At 33.9% G+C, this 23,314-nt stretch overlaps 1 long non-coding RNA gene across 7 annotated transcripts in view; it reads right to left on the bottom strand.

Annotated features, from left to right (window-relative positions):
- Positions 1 to 23,314, bottom strand: part of LOC105499100 (uncharacterized) — a 175,586-nt gene that overhangs the window by 140,287 nt on the left and 11,985 nt on the right. The window contains exons 3-4 of one of the 7 annotated variants that reach the window (XR_011610301.1): positions 18,508 to 18,726; positions 8,208 to 8,592 (exon numbers count right to left, since the gene is read on the bottom strand). The exons of 5 other annotated variants lie outside the window; for them this stretch is intronic. This is a non-coding gene — a long non-coding RNA (uncharacterized lncRNA). Of the gene's footprint in view, positions 1 to 8,207; positions 8,593 to 18,507; positions 18,727 to 23,314 lie in introns of those variants that run through there. One more of the 7 variants, XR_011610305.1, reaches the window with a different exon arrangement.

The raw sequence follows: 23,314 nt of genomic DNA, 5'->3' as shown, positions 1-23,314 counted from the left end.
GAGCGTGTCATTTCAGTAATAATTTCTTTCCTCCATTTTCAAAATCTTTGAGGTTGAAGAAACATTTGCTAATAAATTCATGACACCATAGGTACAGATCTTTTTGGATGTTATCATACGGACATCCTTTTAGACTTTATCGAAATAACTCCATGTATAATGTCTTATGTCTCTAGGAGATCTATATTTTAACATAATTTTCCTCAGTGTCAGAAAGTCAATTCTTGATTTTTATATATTTTTTAAGTAGCACTGATTACATTCTAAACTATTTACCACTTTTAAAGTAATTTCTGAATTTTCTCCTAACTTCTTCCAATAGTTTAAATGCGAGAACTCTATGAATATTTAATTCATTTACCTTATAACTTTTGGGTTTACTGTTCTCCTGTGTCACCTCACAGTTTGTAATGATAATAGAACTAATTACACATGTTACAATAATTACACATATTTTAACTTTATATCCATGTTTTTGAGTTAATTTATTAAATTTTGTACATGATATTCAGTTCAATATAAAGGGATTTAAGACACAATTTATGCTGCAAAGTATTCTGATAAGGAGAAACCAAGACAAAATTGTATACGCAAAAGATATATTGGGGAAAATATTTTCAAAGATAAGGGAAGAAAGCTCAAAAACACAAGAGGAGCCTTCAGACCATTGTATATGTCTGACAATTCTGAAGAAGAAAGAAAAGGAAGAAAAATTGAATAGAAAGGATCACAGTCTGCTCCAGAGTTCTAAGAATGTTTGACCAGGCAAATGGATAGTTTTTGAGTCAGAGTTACATGTCAAAAGTACCCTACATATGCAGGAATGTCCAGAATTAGTATCGCTAACATGCTCAGTCCTCGAAGGATGATCCTGTCACAAATGCCATTCTGAATTTACATGGGAATCTTTTGGAGCTCTCAGTCAATGAAACTACTCATGTAGATCTAAAGAGTGTATTTTCATGACCACTGTCTTTTATCCCTTGAACTATGTAGATTGTCTCCATATATTTGAGTGTAAAGCTCCTACATGATTTCTTTTGGCCTCTTTTTCTTAGGGGAAATTTGGAAAAGGGAGAGGAGAGAGTAATGGGGCAAATAGCTTTCATCACTGCTATTGGTCTTAAGGTACAAATTATTCTCATTCTCTCCAATCAATGGATTCTAGATCTAAAAATTTGGAAAAAGCCCATAATTGTGTACTGGAGCTATCCTCAAAGCCTCCTGTTTTATCATTCTTCTCTTTTTCTAGTTGTAGATATTAAGTATGATCTTAGCTGGCTGCTCATTTATTTTGCCCCTAGGGAGGACATGCTGTATTAATCATTTCCACAATTTCTTGCAGATCAAGGCCCCTGAGCTGCTGCTTAACATTGCTGATAATTGAGGCCTCCAGGCTTCTGGCCTTTAAGCACTTCCATGTGACCTCTATTACATGGGGTCCCACAATTTCACTGGATATAAATGAGCCCAACTCTGAGCCACCTCTCCTGCTGTGAGCACTGGTCTACACTGGACAGTTACCACTAAACATTCTTTTTTTTTTTTTTTATTTGTCTGATGCTGATCCTCCTATCAACAGAGCATTCCTGATGGCTTCAGTGAAGGGTGTGTTCTTTGAACTCTTCAATGGAATATACTACTCTGGTGCGTCTTCTCTTCTTGCATAATGTACTCATTCCAGCATGGCCACTCAGCCTCTTCATTTCTCCTTCTAGAGTATGCCAGGACGATTTAGATACTACTTCACTCATTGTTGGTCAGTTCTCCAGGCTTTTAAGATTCACTCAAGGAAAAAAAAAATTCTCTGTTCCTTGAGGTTTTGCCAGGATGCTTAAATCCTGTATGCTGAGACATGCACAAAAGTCAGTGGCTTCTGGCTACTGCTGGCCCACTTAATTAAGCACTCGGAAAATCCAGACCTAGGATATTTTCCTGGTTCTGCCAAAGCACGCAAACTAATTTCTTCAGTTCCTTTGTTGTATATTGTATTTCTTCTCTAATTACAGCCAGCCTGTTCCTGGCCAGCGTATGCTGGGACTTTGCCCAGATCAGCCTGGTTGCAGGGAGTGGGGAAGATCTGGGCAGTTTCTGAGGGAGACATCTGTTACAATGGAGAGATTTCTGCAGAGGGGTCTCTCAGGGTCTCTCAGCAGAGAGTGGCACTAGTGATTATTAGGGAAGGGTTGCCAGCCTCTCCGTGCTGAGATTTCAAGGAGACCTGCTGAGCTAGCATCATCGGGATTCCACCCAGGTATTTGTATGTTTCAGGGTCCTTGGTTTTCCCAAACAGAGTCCTGAACTTATAATAAAAGATTTACCCTGGCTGAACATTTATACATCTCTAGAGCGCTGGGACTCTATTAGATCCTTGATCTGCTGCTCACCTTTTCTGGATTTTCTACTTCAGGAAATAAAGAGTTACTTTAAGCTGTCAAAGAGCTCCTCTGGCTCTCGCATTTAGGTCTTGACTTCTTTTTAAATACCTCAGTCTCTTATCAAAACAATTTAGCAATAACCAGATAACTTTTTTGCCTTTGTCTGTATTGGTGTCTTCATATATTTTAACTATAGGATTCATCAAATGTATGTCATTCTTTTCCATGTCCCCAGCAGTGACTGCAATTGCTCTGTCACCTTGTTTCAGGGGCTATATGACTCAGGATGTTGCCCTCTTTGCATGGGAGTTGGTATGTGAGCAAGTCACCAAATCCCATCTTGTTGCCTATCTTCCTGTGTCACTCCTGGCTCCACTCATTTTACTTCAGGTCCTCTGAAAAGCCAATGATAAGATAAAATTATACAGGCAAGAACTATATTGAGGAAAAGGCTCATGAGGAATAAAGGGGAGCAAGCGTGAGAAGGAGGGGAAAATCTTTACACCACACTGCAGTGCTGATAGCTGTGAAGAAAAGGTGAGGTGAAGGAGGATTGTATAGGAAGAATCTTGGTCTGCAGCACAGTTCTGAGAAAGATTCAGAGAGGGCAGAATGTAGTTCTCCAGCTTGTTTCCTACCAGAACAGTTCCCCATCTTGCAGGAACAAACCTCTCTTAGTGCTCTGCCCAGTCAATGGTTGGGAAAAGAAGGTGGGAAGCACAGTCATTGCATGGACACATTGGTAAATTTAGGGGGGCAGCAGGTGGAGCCTTCAAATATTCTCCCTGCAGTAGATCTGAGTGACACAGTTTCATGGTCGTCACATAGATGAAGTTATTTATGCAAATAAAGTTTCAACTACACAGTGAGGAAACCTAAGGGATGTACAGATGAAATGAAATGCCAGTTTAGAGAAGCAGAAATTATTTGATGATAGATCTGTGGGGAAGCAATAGTTTGGGAGGAAGTGAAGTCTACAGAATATTTCATGAAGTTGGTAGCACTGGAAATGGGACTTAATGTAAAGAGGGATGCGATTGAATGTGGAAGAAAAGAGTGAGCAGGCATTCCAATGGGGGGGAACAGTCAAAGCAAAACCTTAGTTTCTTTGGGAAAGGGCCAGAAATAGGGCTTGAACTGTATGAAGTGGCATCCCACAGGATATGCATCAAAGAGAACTCGTGAGTAAAGTTTTTCATCTATTATTCATTCTAGGCTCTGAGAGCACTTCCTATATCAATCAATCACTTTAATTTTTGAGACTGTTCTTTCAACCAATCTTCTGCTGTCAACAGTTTAAGATAAAAAATCTGATTTAGGTATTTAAACTCTTGTACCTAAGGCAATACCTAACAATAAATAACATTCAATAAGTATGTGCTGACTGAATAAATGCTTACATATAAATGAGGATAAATGGTGTTGGAAGACAGGCTCAGTTTGTACTTTTTTGGTTGTGGCTACAATTTATTTTTATTTTTTTCTCTGTATGAGTCCAATACTGAATTAAAGTTATTTAGATAAAAATATTCCAAGTAAATCTTCATCATAATTAATATTCCTAATTGTGAACTCAAAAAATAATGACTCATTTTAATTTTAATTCACTTCCTTCCATTACTGTACTGATATCTCTTAAATTAAAATCTTAGCTACTTCTTAAGTTTATATTTGATTTAAAATGTAATATTATTTTACTGATTACAAATGTAACACACTTATTTAAATGGGATCACCATAATATCACTACAGAAAAATAAGCATTAATATTTTAATGAAATTTATTTTAATATTTTATTGAAAAAATTAGTCTCTAATGAGAATTAGTTCAAATGCATTTTTCATTATATTAAAAATATAGTACAAGTAGGAAGACACTATATTAAATATTTATGATACTTTTTCTAAAATTAATAAAAGGTAAATTACTGCATTTCCTTAAGTAACCTGTACAGTTCCTCCATTTTTATAAAAAGATGTATGTTAGCTTTAATATTTTCTTTATTCATATTGCCTTTTAACGAACCTCAGAAACAGATATGATGCCCAAATTATAGCATCTTCTGTTCCTTATTTTTGAATTTTTACCTAATTGGCCTTATGATAAAAGTCTCTTCCTTTGTGAAGGTGAAATACATAGAATAAAGGATCTTTAATGTGCTCAGTTTCCATTTGCCCAGGATTCATACTGGAATAGCTCTAGGCTAGTATCTATACAATTTCAAATGGAAAAGCAAAACAGAGACTCTTAGCAAGTGTTCATAGTGTTAAGAAATATTTAGCTCTTTTACTTTTTACACATAATACATTTTATTAAATTATCTGGTTTTAGTATTTTCAGGTTAGAGTTAGTCACAAGAGCACATAGTTTGAACTCTTACAGTTAACTCTTGAACTCTTTTTATACAAAGTATTGAATTATCTCTGTCTCTGTATTGACTTTAACAAATTGTTAACATTTATTGAGTCTCCGGATCCACCATTAAAGCAATATCATTTAAATCAAGGACGTGTAAGATGCTCTTGACTTCTTGTGGTTAATCCCATTGAGAGGAAACATAATTAACACAACTGTAGAATACAATTTCCTAAGTATCATTAAAAGAGAACATGGCATTTGAGCTTATAAAGTGACTTCTGTTCACATCAATCAGAAAGCTCGAAGTTTAGTTGAAAGAATGCAAACAGAATTGTTTTAGATGTTTTCTCAAAACTATACAATCTGAACAATAGAGAACATTAAATTTTAGAATTAGGAAAGATCTTGGAAATATTTCAGTATTCGATGCCAAATACATTTTATCTCAAGTGACAAATCTACTTCACTGTTAGAGACCAGGTGAAGTTTTATGTTAAAAATGATTATAAAGCTGATACTTCAATGGAGGAAAAACTATATTATAGTTGTATAGCAAAACCATATATATAGTAAATACAACTAACTAGATACCTGCTGGGTATTTGACAATTTTAATTAAATTTCCTTTAAACTCTGAAGTAGAGAAAATTTGATTTTCCAATGTTATGCAAATGGAACAAAGATAAAATTTAGGCCTCTCAATTCCCAGTTTACTCTTTTTTCTTTGCTGTATTTCCTTCTGATAACTTTCTGTCAAATTAGTTTGATAAACTGCTTGCTTAAAACATCTATGTGTAAGGGAAGTGACGTTTTAACTATAATTTATGTGATTAAGAATCCAAAGCTAAGGTTTCCATAAATGTACTTATGAAACTTAAGTGTTGGATAAATTAGTGATGACATAATTAAATTAAATATTATAGCATTGAATTTTTTGGTGACTTAACAATATTTTTCAGTATTAAAACTGGGAAAAGTTTAAAATAAAGTGTTGCTTAAAGACCTTAAAATATTTTATAATTATTGATGACTAATTGGTGAGTGCAATTAAATCTATATATCACTGAATAATGAGTAAGTTGTTAAATAAAACTTTGCTGTGAAAATGTATTTCAAACTAATCAAGGTATTTTAGCTCTATTGATGTCTACAGAGGCTAGTGAGACATTTGCTATACTATTATATTAGCCCGTTTTCATATTGCTATGATAAAATACCCAAGGCTAGGTATTTATAAGGAAAAAGAGGTTTAATGGACTCACAATTTTACATGACTGAGGAGGCTTCACAATCATGGTGGAAGGCAAAGGAAGAGCAAAGGTACATCTTATATGGTGGCAGACAAGAGAGTGTGTGCATGGGAACTGCCCTCTTAAAAGCCATCAGAGCTTGTGTGACTTATTCACTATCAAGAGAACAGCATGGGAAAAACCCTCCCTCATGATTCAGTTAGCTCCCACCAGATCCCTACCACGACACATGGGGATTATGGGAACTACAATTTGAGATGAGATTTGGGTGGGGACAGAGTCAAACCATGTCGAATATGTTTATAATGACTCACTTTAACATTAAAATTTTGGCACATCAATTTTTATTGACTTTGTTATTTCAAAACACTGCTTGCATCACTGAGCATTTTGAAATATATTGAAAAGTTAAAACTGCTATTATTGTACTTTTCAATTGTTCTGTTCTCTTTATAAATGAAGAGATATTAGGCAAGCCAATGTTTTTTGGTATACCTTGAAGTCAGTTTTTCAGAGGAATCAGCAAATGTACTCCCTTTTGTTGGTATGTATTTTCTATAATAGGAACACATTATCTGGGAATTATTTTCAGTCCAAATCCACATTGATCTACTTGAGGACAGAAGTCACATCTTTTTCAAAGTTCATGACCCATAATAAGGTTAATTAATGACTAGTGATTGAACAAGAGAGAGACAAATTTTTAAAATTACATCTTTCTCTCTCCCTTTCCTTCCTCCCTCCCTCCCTCCCTCCCTCCCTCCCTCCCTCCCTCCCTCCCTCCCTCCCTCCCTTCCTTCCTTCCTTCCTTCCTTCCTTCCTTCCTTCCTTCCTTCCTTCCTTCCTTCCTTCCTTCCTTCCTTCCTTCCTTCCTTCCTTCCACCTTGCAGTATAAACCTGTGTGCTTTTATTTTACTCAACAGCTTTGTAGGTTTATTAATTTTTAAGGTCATATTGTCTCAGATTTGGCCATTGAAAATTCTGGGTCATCATGTCTATGCCTGTTTTTTTTTTTTTTTTTTTTTTTTTTTTTTTTTTTTAGTACTCTTTTAATTTTTAGTACTCCTTTAATACTTTTTAGAACTCCTTTAATTTCTAACATGACAAGATAGTCATCTTGTATTTTCCTTGTGTTAGCCTTGAAATTAATCATTTTTCAAAATAATTAATGACCCTTTAGAATGATATTTAGAAATATCTGGACTGTATTTTTAACCTAAAATAAATTATATCCACAATTCTGGGTGGAAACTAAGAATTTTATAGCAGAAAAAAAATGAAAATTATAGATTGTCTGAAGTCTTAAAAATAGTCAATGGCATATGAAGGATGTGACTCTTCATCTGATTTCAGGTGATTGTTACATTAAATCACAACTGTTTCCATTGCCATATTTCACAGTAAAGTTTGTTCATTCATTTAAATGTTTTTTTTTTTTTTTTTTTTTGAGATGGAGTCTCACTCTGTGGCCCAGGCTGGAGTGCAGTGGCGAGATCTTGGCTCACTGCAAACTCCGCCTCCCGGGTTCATGCCATTCTCCTGCCTTAGCCTCCCGAGTAGCTGGGACTACAGGCGCCCGCCACTTCGCCCGGCTAGTTTTTTTTATTTTTTAGTAGAGACGGGGTTTCACTGGGTTAGCCAGTATGGTCTCGATCTCCCGACCTCGTGATCCGCCCGTCTGGGCCTCCCAAAGTGCTGGGATTACAGGCTTGAGCCACCGCGCCCGGCCATTTAAATATGTTTTATTGAGCAACTTCAGGCATTCTTCTAAACAGAATAAATAAATCAAATAGAAATTCTTGCATTTATAAAACTTATTTTCCAATAAAGGAACACAGTTCATTAAAAAAAATCATGGTGAAAATTGCAAAAAAGAAACCCCAAAAAACAAAAACAGAATGAGGAATAGAATATATTATGTAGGATGTGAAGTATACCAGATGCAATTTTAAAGAGATTGGTCCAGGAAGGTATCACTAAGAGGTTTTCATTTGTGTAAGTCTGAAGCTGCTAAGGGAAATGCCAGGTGGATATTTGGGGCTAGAGCATTCCAGATAGGGAAATAGCATGTGCTAGACACTGATGTTGAACGTGCCTGGTGTGATTAAGGAAACCATTGTGGCTAGAATGATGTGGGAATAGAGGAAAATGGTACAATAGAAAGTTGAAAATATTCTTGTGTTTCTTTTGAGAAAAATATAATAAAAGGTCTTTTACACAGATACAAAAAACAAATTAGACTTAAGACAGCAAATTAATACTATGTTTTATGTGAAGGTTACAAAATTTTGTTCTAAAATTAGAAACCAAAATCAAATTTAAAATAAATACATTTTAAAGTTGTGAAAGGCTAAATGAGCACAGGGCCTTCTACATGGTGGTCACTTGGACTGAATTTTGGCCACAGAATATTTGAGAATAAAAGGGGCACACAGGCAACATAAACAACTTAAACAGAACAAAAGTTAGCATTAAGAAATAAATGAACACCTAACAGAAGACTGAAAGAATATAGTAGTAATTTGTAGAGTTTTGATTTCTTTTCTTATTCTCTTTTTCTGTGTAATTTTATTTAAGTAAATGTGCGTTGATATCTTCTTAGAGCCTGTGAAAAACAAAACGTAGAATTTAAGAGAAAATCAGAAGCCATCTCTGATGAGACATTTGTTGGCTAGCTGTTCTGACAATAAGACAAATAAAGGCTGTGCTTGGTGCTGCACTTACTCTATTTCCCAGAAATATTTGCAAGAGTCCCTTACTCATCACTTCAAATAGGCTAGCCAGGAAAATTACATTATTACACTAATTTGGATGATGAATTTAAATGGCTTGTATTTTATCCATTTGTTACTGTGGCATGGCTTAGTATCATTTAGCACTATCTTCCTGACTTTTCTCCCTGAGTATATGTAGATGTTTCATTTTCATTTTTACCTTTTCCTTTTTTTTCTGCTATCACTTATTGGAAAACACAGAGAATGAACATTATAATAAATATATGTAGCATTACAAATAATCCATACCCTTTAAATATGCTTTTAACTTAAATCTCATTGTATCATTTTTTATTTCTCCTTGGAAATAAATGAAAGCTCTGAAGGGCTATGCCTTCTCAATGTATTTCTTTGAGAAAACATAACTGTGTTTTCATAAATGATTACAAAAAATAATCTATTTGTTATAAAAACATGATATTTTAAATAGGGAAAATAAAACTAAGTTTCAACTACATGCCAATACTATCTCACATATTTTTATATTGCCTCTTTCTCTCTTTGTCTCTTTCTCCCTGATAATATAATCGAGATGCCCTAGATAATTTCTTCATGATTAAAAAAAGCCTATTATTTCTATTTTATGATAATTCAAATACATTTTTAACAGTAAATATAAAATTTCCTCTTTCAAAAGAAGAAAAAATAAACTTTATATCTGTGTAGCTCATTTTAGATGAGGTAGTGTGCCTTTAAGGCACCTAATCCAGAGATGAAAATACAGACATATGGTAACCTTTTCTGAATAAGAAATAGTAAAATTTAGTAGTTTTCAGCCAGAGAGAAAAGGTTCCCAACAATATCATAAGAGGCTAGAGCCTCTGGAGAAAGATGACTTCTGTGAACTTCCTGCTTCCTGGTAGAGTTCTAACTAGTTTGGGATTTATGTGACATTAAATGCATTTTAATCACAGTTTTGGGTTCTGAGCAAATCGAGCAGACTTCTTTTCTCTTATAAAGCCTACATTATTGTGCATGTTTTTGAGTGGGTTTGAAGGATGGAGGAGCAGAGAGAAGGTGAGAGTAAAATAGGTGATAAATAATGTTCATATAAAACAATAACAAATAATTGGCAGATGCAAAATTATATCTCATTGCATTGATTGTCATTTTATTTTTGAGTATGATTTTTCAGAACCTGCCACTTCTTTGCAACTGTAATTGAATAAATGCTCTATTCTTGCTGATCTCAGTCCCAGCCCTGAAAATGCAACCCAGGAAGAGCACTACCTGACCCGTCTTTGTATCAAGCCAGCATTCAAATCTCTGAGTTCCTACATAACTCAGTGAAGCTCAGTCTGTTCCATCATAAATGGTCTCTCTGGGAATTTCCTAACATATTGAGAAGATTGTGATACAAAACTACACTCAATAAGCAAAAGTGCATTTGTTCTTTCCTTTTAAACTGAAATTCCTTTTTTCCTCTTAGTACAATTTGTTGCCCCTAATCTCTGCAATGATATGTTTAATTTCTTGCCTATTGAACATGAACTTCCTTTTATGCAAGCTTACCTATAATTAAACTCTGATTTTTATGATGGAGATATTTTATCAGTTATGTTAAATCACAAATGTTAACCACAAATGGAACTACATCTAAGGAGCACATTCTTTCCATACTAGAGAGTAGATAAACTAATATAATAATTAAAAACCTGTTTATTATTACTTCATCTATGCTTGTTTATCAATTTTCCTCATCACTGAGTAGCATTGCCTATGGACTTAAATTGTTATACTAAATAATTCTTAGTGGAGTCTGTCTTTAAAAGCTTGATTCTTGGTTTTACATATCTCACTTGTTATGAAACTGTTTTGTATACTAAATTATAACTTCAGATTAGAAAGCTAAACAAAACAAAATTATGATTCATGAATGCTATTAGCAATTTAGATAAAAGAACGCAACATTTGTTTTATTCACTATGGTTGGTATAGTGAATAAACACTATAGAGTCAATTTCATGTTGTCTTTGTGTTGTTATAGTTTCTTTTATATAGTGAGCTTGAGGTGACAGCAGTTACTGTAAAATTGTGGATTGGTTGTATTTCAATTTTTAGTATAAACACACTTAAAATAACACTACCTCTAAAAATGACCCAAAAACTAATAATTCAGATTTTTACAAAAACATATGATAGAAAAAAGAAAAACATCACTAAAAAATCAGCTGAGTGAGTGAAATCTGATACTTATAATTTTTATATTAAACATGTTATTACTATCTGTCATACATAAGATTTCTGACACAAATTTGATTTTATTGTCCTTTTTATTTTTCAACATGCTATTTTTCTTTGACTTATTTTATTTTACATATATATATATATATTTACCAACATATCAAATACATAAAAGGAAAAATAACTTCCCTTCTAAATGTACTCTTAACATAAGAACACGTGTTTCTTAACCTAACAACACATATTATCTTCCAGGCTTTTGTCAAAAAAGAGAAACATATTTTTACAAGACGTAATGTTGGCAATGGCTTAACTTTATATTTGTTTAGTTTATTTATACATGTTATTTAATATTTTGTTGACATTATATGTATTAGTCAGAGTTCTTTAAAAAAAGAAAAGCAGAAACAATACATATGTAAGAGGAGATTTATTATGGGAATTGGGTCATGCAAGTAGGCCAAGAAATCTCACAATATGCCTTTTGCAATTTGAATAACCAGGTAAGGCATTGGTGCAATTCAGTCTGAGTCCAAAGGCTTGGTTGCCATTGGGGCCCATGATATAACTCCCGGGCCCAAGAAGACAGTGGGATGAGGGTAAATTGGGATGAATCCCAGAGTCTCAAGTCTAAAAGCCCAAGAACCAGCAGCTCAAATATTTGAAGGTTTAGAAGAGTGAGAACTCACCCTTCCTTCATCTTTTTATTCTATTCAATATCCCTCAATGGATTGTATGCTGCGGTGCCTGCCCGCAATGATGAGGTTCTTCAAAGGCTTTCAGAAATACCCTTATAAGACACTCCCAGAAATGTTTTATTATTATTATCTGGACATCCCTTAGCCCAGTCAAGTTGATTCATAAGGTTTGCTATTACCTTAGCTTATAAATATCATGACTGAATTATCTTTCAACATAGTGTTAGAATAATTTATTTCACTGTTATCTAAATGCAACCTATAATAATTTAATAATTAAATAGCACTAAAATAAGTATCAAGTAGGCTATGATTTTTGTCTTTTTTCTTATGATTTCCTTAGGATAGATTCCTAAAGATGGAATTACAGTTATCCAGCAATTCAACTGGATTGAAGGATTCAACTAGGTGAAGGATTACAATTTATCCAATTTGGTGCACACATGATCCATAAAATATTATTTGACAGATGAATAAATATATAGACTCAACCTAAATAAGTAAGCACTATGATATCTTTTAAAATTTATTTTTTACTCTAAAAATTATGTTATCTTAATATCTAATTTTAACACATTAAGGGAATTTTACTAATATTTTCAAAATAATCCTTAAAGCAGCAGCTATACAACAAAATTGTATCTTTTGTTTTTGAATAGGCAATAAGATTTCTATTGCCTTAACATGATCATTCTCTTTTCTCAATGACATTTTTGAGTAAAGTAAAATGTATTTAAGAATTAGAGAAGTTGTAACTTCTAGTTTATCTACTCCAGCACTTATCTGATAAATATTTTTCAGCATTTAGTATTTTTCATACTCTATAGTAAATATTGGAGATACAAAAGAAAATGACATAAAGCTCATGATGCAGGGGTGAGGTGATAAAACAGAAAAGTTCAAATTTCATTAGTGTAAATAGTCAGTAGAGTGGGAGTGGAAAAGCATTGAAACCTGAAGAAAAAGTTTCTGGTTATGCTATTAATATGGTGGCGACTAACCACAGGTGGATATATAAATTTAAATTCAAATTAAACTAAAATAACATTTAAAATTCAATTGTTTCATTATATAATAGACAACTTTCAAGTGCTGTTAGACACGTTACTAGGGTTTGTTACATTGGAGAGTACAGATAATAGAAGATTTTCATCAACACAAACATGTGTATTCTATATCTGGTCTAGTGTGTAGCAGGTACAGGGATAAGGCAGGAAGTAGGATTGAAGGACACAGCTGGACCGACACGGGCTCCTGTCTCTTCCTTTCACTTTCCTAGTTAGTTGCTGGAGGCTTTTCAAATGTAAGTATAAATGTATGCTTTTCCTTTTTATTTACTTTGACTTTCTCTGTTCCTCTGTTTTCTTTATTTTTCTATTAAAAAAAATTTTCTATGAATTAAGCAAGTAAGCTGTTATTTTCAAGTTGTAATAGTCTGCTTTACTAGAGCTGGAGACTTCTCTTTGATGAAGGAATCAAAATTATTTATTTGATTTAGGTAACCCTTTGTATGAAAGCTTGAGGTATTTTATATGTAAAGCAAATAAGTGTCCAGGCATTGCTCTATGGGAAATGAGGAAAGTTAAATTATTTCTGGTGAAGTAAATCTATTTGTTCCATTGTACTGCACTGTTTCTTCCTCAGAGACTCTTTGGCTTGGTTTCATTCAAACACACCTCAGGCCTTCACTAGCATTTGTTCATATGCGACAGAGTGAAGTTAAAGGCCTGTTCTCAAAGGAGAAAAGACACTGATATGGATAGGTTAATTTAGTTTCTTGCATTTTCAGTGTTCGTTGTTATGGCCATCACAGGGGCCACAAGGCTCAGGGCTTTCCATAGTGGACTGTCAAATTTTACCCCAGATGTTGTGGGACTCAAATCAGTCTAACATTTTTAGGACACTGACATCTTTGGACTTATATTTAAGAAAATCTCATGCTCATTTAGTAACTTAATAAGAATTTAATGAGTCGCCTCTATGTCAGTATTTTTATTCTAGTGGCCAATTTGAGTGATAAAATATTTTCAAGGGTGGAACTAACAGTCCAGTGATAAAACAATTAAGACCGTAAACAGCAAATTAAAAATTAATTGATTTATTTAATTACAGTAATGGCAAATGTCTCATAAAGATTTATGAAATGCTACAAAGGTTTGTTACAAAAGAAGCTGGCCTAGTGAGTGTGATGGCAGTGATTGGAGTAAAGAGGGGGAGGTAAAAGAGGGAAGTTTTTCATAAAGAAAATTTCAGCTGAGAACTGAAAGTAAACTAGTTGAATTGCAGAGAAGGGAGAGAAGCAATGTATACTCCAGGTCAAAAAAAAAAAAAAAAATTGCATGCTAAAGGCCCTTAGGTAAGTTAAAGAAAAAAAAAAAAAAAAAAAAAACTTGGTTTATTGGAGTATCTGAAAAAAGAAAAGTTTTCCTGGGGTATGCTGAACTACAAAAAGCATGGCACTAATGTATCCTGTTATTACACAATTCCCTTCCTCTCCCTCTGCATGCAAATCCACACAATCGCTGAAGGTGAGTTTAAATTATTTCACTTTCAATCAGGTGTCTCTGTCTGCTTCGGCCCAACATGATCAGTCCATCTTTACATTTTTCTAACAGTTTTTCTCTGTTCTTCTCGTTCTGAAGTGTTTGCATAGAAAGCCTCATATTTTTACTTAACTGTTTGTCTTAACTACATTTAGTTCCCCACTCATACTGTCACCATTCCTGCATTTTCATGTACTACTCTCTGGCTTATGGCACATGTAATTCTTTGCAAACACTGGGTTTTCAACCATACTGGCCAGATTTGTGAATTGTCATTAATAACACATCTTAAATATATACAGTACACATTTGACTATTCTCTCAACAAATGTTTGTGAGCACCATCTCTGTTAGGCACTATGGTAGGCATTTGAGATGCAGTGAGTTTCTTCTCTTCGCAAGCAGATGTTCAACATCACAATTATAAGTGACCAGTTAGAGGAATTGCAAATATGTTTGCCTATCTAACAACAAAATAGATAGGGAGGGGCAATAACGTGCAGTAAGGAACTGTAAAACATGAAGCATGTAGTCAAAACAACCTCACTGTCTTACCATTGTGAGTTAAGGTTCTGTGAGTACACAAGGGTCTACCTACTTTCCTTTCTTCAACAGATACTTCTTGATATATAGTATGTGTCATTGTTTTAAAAATAAGGGCTATACAAGTGAATTAACAAGTCTCACCCATAGGGAATTTGCATTATAGTTGAAGAAATCCTTAGCTGTGCCAAAATTGTAAGAATCCACATTCTATTTCTTATTCATTGGGCCTATACTGGACCCGGCCAGCATCCACTGCAGAGGACTAAGAAATAATTCCAAAGAATAGAATAATGATAGCTACAGATTTCAAAGTATTATGACTTGGCATACTGTCTCCTTCTCAATGACTGCAAAAACTGAGATAGTTTAACACTGACCTGAAGAAAAGCAGAGTGCAGAATAGAAGGAAGAAGCAATCACTGAGTTGCTTTCTGTTTAGGGAAACCTCTCAAATGTCATTCCCCACATGTCACAGTGGCTGGAGTATGTTTTCCAAGCTTGCCCTTTGGGGCTGTTCTTTGTGACCTGAGAGTAACTACTGTTCTGTGTTCCTGGAGCTTGTTTTGCCCCCGTAAGAGAACTATGACTCAAAGGCTTCTGTAACCTTTCTGTAACGGAAACAAAGGGTTTATCTCAGAAAGGTTAAGATGGCAGGTAGTTAGTACCGTATTTGCTTAACCTACTCAACTCCAGAAATGCCACAGAAGATGTGTGAGCCCTTAAGTAAACCTGAGCTTTTTCCAGTGTATGTGAGATGCCGCAAATGTAACATTTCATTAGGTAAAAAAAACAGTGAATGGTTTTGATTTCCCTGGAGCTATAAATGAAAATAGTCAATTTGGGTCATCATACTTAGTCTTTGAAAGTAAATATTTTCTATGTCTACTCTTCCCTCCATACGATCGATACCCACAAGACTGTTTTAGGAGTTACAAGTAAACTAAAGCTGATCTTGAGTTAGGCACAACTGAACTTGAATGTTAATGAGATGAAGTAACTAAAAATCATCTGATAATGATATTCAGAGTCCACAGAGCTTCTCCTCTTTCATGGCCTAGTTTTGTTCAGTTCACTTTAGGTATCTTGGAATCATTGTTACCTTGGTTCACCTTTGTCTCCTATTTTTGTATTTCCTTCGTTCTTTTTAGTTTTATCTTCTGGCTCATATCAAGCAGGCTCAGCAGCTATTCATTATCTATTTATTTACCTATTCATTCAATAAATATTGTATGGTCTGTGCTCTGAGTACACGGGATATGACAATGAAGAAACCAGACAGAAATCTTCACTGTAATAAACCTCGTTATGTTGATATCTGTATTGGTCATTACCTACATGGAATTTTATGTCCTTCTCCCTGTATCCAGAGTGAGGCTTTCTCTTACTATTTTTTTTTTAATTTTCTTTTGATTTCTGCTATCTGCCAATACAACCTAAAAACTTAGACATTTAGACACTTGGTTTTTTTTGTCTTTATTTTCACATTACATAATCTATTGCTTTATCAAGTCCTATGAATAATTGGCCATCTGTGTATAGCACAAGATAACTGACAAAATACTTCTGGAAAAAAAGGTATTGCCATTGAAAAACACAACCTTATATTGGGATTTTCAAACTTCCTTTTCTGGAAAGCTGTTAAAAAATGTCCTTTCTTTGTTTATTTTTGAAATGCTGCAGCTAGAATAATAATGTCAGGATGACATAATGACCCTTCTTAAACAAAAATTAAAAAGTATTGGCCATCCTCAGAAACACTCTTCCATTTAGAATCTTTACTAAAAGCCTTTCTTATGAATAATTTAAAGCTCAAAACTTGAGAAAAACCACAAATAGTTATCAATGTCCATATAAGTACTATCTTCCTTTTTTATTTTGTTTTCTACTTCTAGATTTTGGTTTTGTGTTCCTTCAAATTTCTTTCACTAGCAAACATAAACATACTATTGTATTTCAGTACAACCTGTGAAATGTTTTATGATCCATGTAAGTCCTCTTTTAAAATATGGGACTTATGAATTTGCAACTTCTGAATTTTTCTATTTTACTATTGGAAGACTGTATTTAAACTATGGTTAGAAAGCAGTAGGGTAATAAAAAGCAACACAAAAAGAAATGGAGGTATAAATGATTATATAACTTGATAAGTTAAAAATGAATAAAAAATGATAATGGTTGCAACTGTGATAATCATTATTTTGAAAATAAGAACTGTAATATAAAATATTTTTAAATTAGAAATATGCTTTTAATAAAAATTATATGAGTTCTTGTGTTTAAATTTCATGTACTATTTATCTTCTTTTGAGAACCTGAATATTTTACCGGCCATTAAACTGCTACACTTTCAAAATTCATGACACACATGTACAAGTAGGCATGAAAGAGCAAATAGTGTGTGTTTTGTGACTGTTTTCACTGATGAAGAATGATTTAGGAAGTTATCAGAAGTTATGATTCCGTGAATTGATAGGGAAGAATATTTCATCTTGTCTCAGAGAGGCAATATTTCCCCTTTTGGGTGAAGAAGGAAGTATTGGAAAACCATAGTCAGGGCAGAGAATGTGGCAGCGCTCAGAAAGAAATAGAATGAATTTCCTGTCGTTAGATGCATTAATATGGAAAGGAAGATAATGTCTGTTAATTTAAAGACAAATCTAAAAGATGCTTAATCCAAGTAACTAAAGGTAAAGCAGAAAGAATTGTAACAGGAAATTTGACAAGATGAACTCAAGATTCCATTATTTTCCTGTACAATGGTTGAAAATGCTGAGTAGTTTGTCTAAAACAAATCAGAACAAAACATGTATTTGGATTTTAACATTATTTTATAAGATTTAAAGTGTGTAATACATATGTATTTCATGTATATTACACGTATATACAGAATGCTAACTTTTCTGTAGTATTATCACTCAGTCTATCAACAAAATATTTTAGGTATTATCTAGACTAATTTCAGGAAAGGGCAATACACCAGTCAATGTACAATGAAATATTCCTAAATTGTGGGACCTATTGTATGTAGGTGAGAGCTATTTATTATATAGTATTATCTACTAGAAAATATATTGTTTAATTGGAACCAAAATCACTCTGCTTTTCCCTATGAGTTGAATATTAAAAAGTGTATTTTTCGGTTGGGCGCAGTGGCTCAAGCCTGTAATCCCAGCACTTTGGGAGGCCGAGGCGGGCGATTCACGAGATTGGGAGATAGAAACCATCCTGGTTAACACGGTGAAAACCCGTCTCTACTAAAAATACAAAATATTAGCCGGGTGTGGTGGCGGGCGCCTGTAGTCCCAGCTACTCGGGAGGCTGAAGCAGGAGAATGGCGTGAACCCGGGAGGCGGAGCTTACGGTGAGCCAAGATCGCACCACTGCACCCCAGCCTGGGCGACAGAGCGAGGCTCCGTCTCCGAAAAAAAAAAAAAAAAGTGTCTTTTTCAGAATACTCTATACTTAATAGTTGGTACTATTTTTGCTTATTTATTGATAATTTATATAATCCACCAAGCTGTATTTAACGAACTTGAAGTTACATGGAATTCAGACAACTTTAAGATTTTAGAGTATTTTTTAATCTTATAAGTTATGCAATTTTAGTGAAATTATTACTCTAAGGCTATTTCTTCTTCTATAAAGCAAGCACCTGCCTCACAAGAATTTTCTAGGGCTCCTATATGTTATTTAACCAACAAACAAACCACTGGCCGCGTGCAGTGGCTCATGCCTGTAGTCCCAGCGCTTGGGAGGCGGAGGCGGGTGTAATCACCTGAGGTAGGAGTTGGAGACCAGCCCAGTCAGCACGGCAAAACCCCGCCTCTACTAAAAATACAAAAGAAAGGTAGCTGGGCATGGTGGCAGGCATCTGTAATTCCAGCTACTCGGGAGGCTGAGGCAGGAGAATTGCTTGAACTTGGGAGGAGGAGGTTGCAGTGAGCCGAGATCGCGCCGTTTCACTCCAGTCTGGGAGTCAAAAGCGAAACTCCATCTCAAAAAAACAAAACAAAACAAAACCACAATAACAATAAAACCACTTTGTTAACATTAAAGCAGGATGAACATATATTGGCCATGTTATAATTAGTAGAGTTTAAAGATACTCTACCTTTTTTGCTACTTTCCTTTTCAGTGTGACAAACAACCACTCAAAGCAAATATTTCTTAAACTCCAGTGGAAACAGTAGTTCATTGAGGATGTCTGTGTATACCCAAATTCTCCATACAACATTTAAAATATCCTGCTTGTAAAAGGTTCATCACTTTTCTCTTTTAAGCTACTTCTTATTTATGTAAAATGATAAATATCATAAAGCTCTCAAACTGGGTATGATATGACTTTCAGGTGAGCCACAAATAATTAAATATAAATGTAAACTTTTACAGTAATATATTTTAAATGATTCTAAGAACCACCAAAATTTTGTAACAGTTATAATAATATTTGGGCAATATTGTGTGCTTCCCTTTGTAAAATGTCTACATTGAATAATTTTTGTTTTATCTGGACATAAAAAATTTAAGTCATAGCACTAGCATCTAGAAAACACTCTTCTGGGGTCTCACAGAACTTCAACTTGACCTTTTCCTTGAAACAATCAAATGGTATGATTATTATTTTAGATGCACTTCAGTTAGCAAACTTCTTTATTATAATTGTATGTACAAAGTCTATTGGTTAGTTTTATTTAAATCCCTCTAATTTTTCACAGTATGTTTGTAAAGAATGCATGGTTTATATGTTTATTAATAATAGTAATGTTTAGTGTTGGATATTTCTGTATAGAGTATGTTGAACATATTGGATGACTGAATTTTGCCAATTGGTATTAACAATTACTCAGATTCTTGTTTATGATGGAATTATGAATTACATTTGTATTTTCAAAATACCACTTAATGTTTATTTGAAAAAATATGTGAAAATGATTAATTTTAAAAATTTACATAAAGAACCTTAACATCTCTAGAAAATTATTTTTTAAAATAATTGTAGCCATTATATGAACATAAAATATATATCATTTTTAACAATTTTAGTTTTTTAAGTACATTTTTAAAATATAAAATATTTTCTATCCTTCTAAGCAAGATAATGGTTCGATAAATGAGGAGCATCTCAATTTGGACTTGTATTTCTCAGTGTGCTTTTCTTCCTCAGCCAAAATACTTTGTCTATATGATAAAGTTATAAAATAAAACAAGGGTGGCACCCAGGCCACCAGCACCTGATCCTCTCAAAAACTTAGGGCTGAGATTATTTCAGGGTTTTTTTGTAAGCACAAATTTAAAACGCTATAATTCTATGAGATCAGTTATGTCATTTTCAGATCAAACTCAAGAAGCTGTTTAGAAAATACTACAGTCAACAGATAAAAAATGTTTTGGTTGCAAAATTTCTTATTTATATATAAATAAGAAAATTTCATATATATGAAATATATAATATATACAATATATGAAATATATAATATATACAATATATGTGAAATATATAATATATACTATATATGAAATATATAGTATATTATATATGAAATATATAATATACTATATATTAAATATATATGAAATATAATATACAATATATGTTATATATATATTTTTTTCTTTTTTGGTAATATGGAGTCTCTCGCTCTGTCACCAGGCTGGAGTGCAGTAGTGCAATCTCGGCTCACTGTAACCTCCACCTCCCGGGTTGAATCTAATCTCTACAATCTCTGATTCTCCTGCCTCGGCCTGCTGAGTAGATGGTACTACAGGCACGTGCCATCACGCCTAGCTAATTTTTTTGTTTTTGTATTTTTTTTTTTAGTAGAGACGGAGTTTCACTATGTTGGCCAGGATGGTCTCGATTCCTTGACCTCACGATCTGCTCACCTCGGCCTCCCTAAGTGCTGGGATTAGAGGCATGAGTCATTGTGGACAAATTTAGCAAAGAAATACATTTCTTGTTGAAACAAACTCTTATAATATGGAGCAACAACATGACAAATTATATAAAGACAACACAAATCCAGATGATTATGAGATTTAAAAAGCTTACATTGCATGTTGGTGAATCTACAGCTTTTAGTTCCTAAGCACAATTAATACTGCTAGCTAGAATCCCAGAAAAGAAATATTTAAAATCAATGTGATTGTTCAACAGAAATATGCCAAAAATTTTTAAGCAGTAAATAAATCCTTTAAAAATGAGTTATTACGAAAATCTGGATGTGTGTGTGTAATGACAGTGTTGCTGTAATGAGAGGAGGGAGATATGTCTTTACAGTTTTATTCAGAAAACATGGAGTTGCAAATAAAACAAAGTTTTAGTCACAGAGAAGCTCTCATATGTAAATATAACCTTGTAGATATTAATAAATATATGAAATTGATTAATATATAAAGCCAAAAGAGCTAGACTTACCTCTTTTCAACTTTGGTGTCAGAAAATAAGCTCAAAATGAGCACTCTACTGCTTCATGCAAAGTGCTTGCTTCCAGAAGAAAGATACTCAAGAGTTATGTGCTCTATCTATTCATTTATAAATGGACATTTAGGCTACTTTCAAATCTTAACTATTCTGCATAATGTCACAGTAAACATGGTGTTGTGCAGATATCTCCTTAAGATTCTGATTCAAATAGTCAGATAGAGTAGTGGTTATGAGAAGTTGAAGAAAGGGAAAAATGAGTTGTTTTCAATGGTATAAAGTTGTATTATGCAAAGTGAATACATTCTAGAGGTCTGCTATACAACATATGCCTATAGGTAACAGTACTTTCAAGTATTGCAAACTTAAAAATTTGTTAAAAGGGTAGATTTTATGTTAATTGTTTTTACCGTAAAAAAACAAAAACAAAAAGACATGAAGAAACTTTTGGAGATGATGAATATGTTTATTAACTTCATGTGGTGATAGCTCTAGGAATATATCCACATGCCCAATCTCATAAAATTATATACATTAAGTATGTGTAGTTATTGTATATTATACATCAATAAAGCTATTTTTAGCCGGGTACGGTGGCTTACGCCTGTAATCCCAGCACTTTGGAAGGCCGAGGCGAGCGAATAACCTGAGGTCAGGATTCCAAGACCAGCCTGACCAACATGACGAAACCCTGTCTCTACTAAAAATACAAAAATTAGCCAGGAGTGGTGGTGAGTGCCTGTAATCCCAGCTACTCAGGAGGCTGAGGCAGTAGAATCGCTTGAACCGGGGAGGTGGAGCTTGCAGTGAGCCAAGGTCACTCCATTGCACTCCAGCCTGGGTGACAGAGTGAGACTCTGTCTCAAAAAAAAAAAAAAAAAAAAAAGAAAATAATTTACTCAAATTACATGTTTGAATGCATGCATGAACTTAACAGAAATAAACAAGACCATGAGAATAGACTAACATACGCCAATGAAATTTATGAATTCAGATGTGGGGGAAATCTAATTTTGAAGAAGGGACTTTGAAATTAATTTTTTAAAAAGAGACTAGTAGAACAACTGTATGCTTTAGCAAAATCATAATTACTTTCAAATTATTGACGTGAAGAAGTTCAATTGATTCTGAAATCCGTCTTCATAAAAAATTTCAACATAACATTTTAATGAAATATTACATATAAAGAAAAATTATAGCCTGACACATAATTTAAAGAAGTAAACTTAACCATATTTGGATTAATGGTAAGAAAGATATCCCCGACTATAAATAATTTGTTTTTCTTTTTGTTATTTTTGCTACATGCTAATGTTAAATTTATCACTGATGACAACTGGAAATAAAGTGAAAGGATTATTTAAGCAACTTTGATCAGAACTACATTTAACCATTAAAAAAATAAAATCTGTATAAAATTATGTTCATATAAACAAGTCCCAGTTTTTCCTTTCAAAAATAAAAAGATCTCATTTGGAAGTTTTTTTTTTAATTTTTATTTTTATTATACTTTAAGTTCTAGGCTACATGTGCATAACGTGCCGGTTTGTTACATATGTATCCTTGTGCCATATTGGTGTGCTGCACCCATCAACTCGTCATTTACATCAGGTATAACTCCCAGTGCAATCCCTCCCCCGTCCCCCCTCCCCATGATAGGCCCCGGTGTGTGATGTTCCCCTTCCCGAGTCCAGGTGATCCCATTGTTCAGTTCCCACCTATGAGTGAGAACATGCGGTGTTTGGTTTTGTGTTCTTGTGATAGTTTGCTAAGAATGATGGTTTCCAGCTGCATCCATGTCCCTACAAAGGACACAAACTCATCCTTTTTGATGGCTGCATAGTATTCCATGGTGTATATGTGCCACATTTTCTTAATCCAGTCTGTCACTGATGGACATTTGGGTTGATTCCAAGTCTTTGCTATTGTGAATAGTGCCACAATAAACATACATGTGCATGTGTCTTTATAGCAGCATGATTTATAATCCTTTGGGTATATACCCAGTAATGGGATGGCTGGGTCATATGGTACATCTAGTTCTAGATCCTTGAGGAATCGCCATACTGTTTTCCATAATGGTTGAACTAGTTTACAATCCCACCAACAGTGTAAAAGTGTTCCTATTTCTCCACATCCTCTCCAGCACCTGTTGTTTCCT

Source organism: Macaca nemestrina, chromosome 12 (genome assembly GCF_043159975.1).
Source record: "Macaca nemestrina isolate mMacNem1 chromosome 12, mMacNem.hap1, whole genome shotgun sequence".
Classification (NCBI taxonomy): Eukaryota; Metazoa; Chordata; class Mammalia; order Primates; family Cercopithecidae; genus Macaca; species Macaca nemestrina.
The sequence above is the reverse complement of the archived record's forward strand: the minus strand, read 5'-3'. Positions and strand labels throughout refer to the sequence as shown.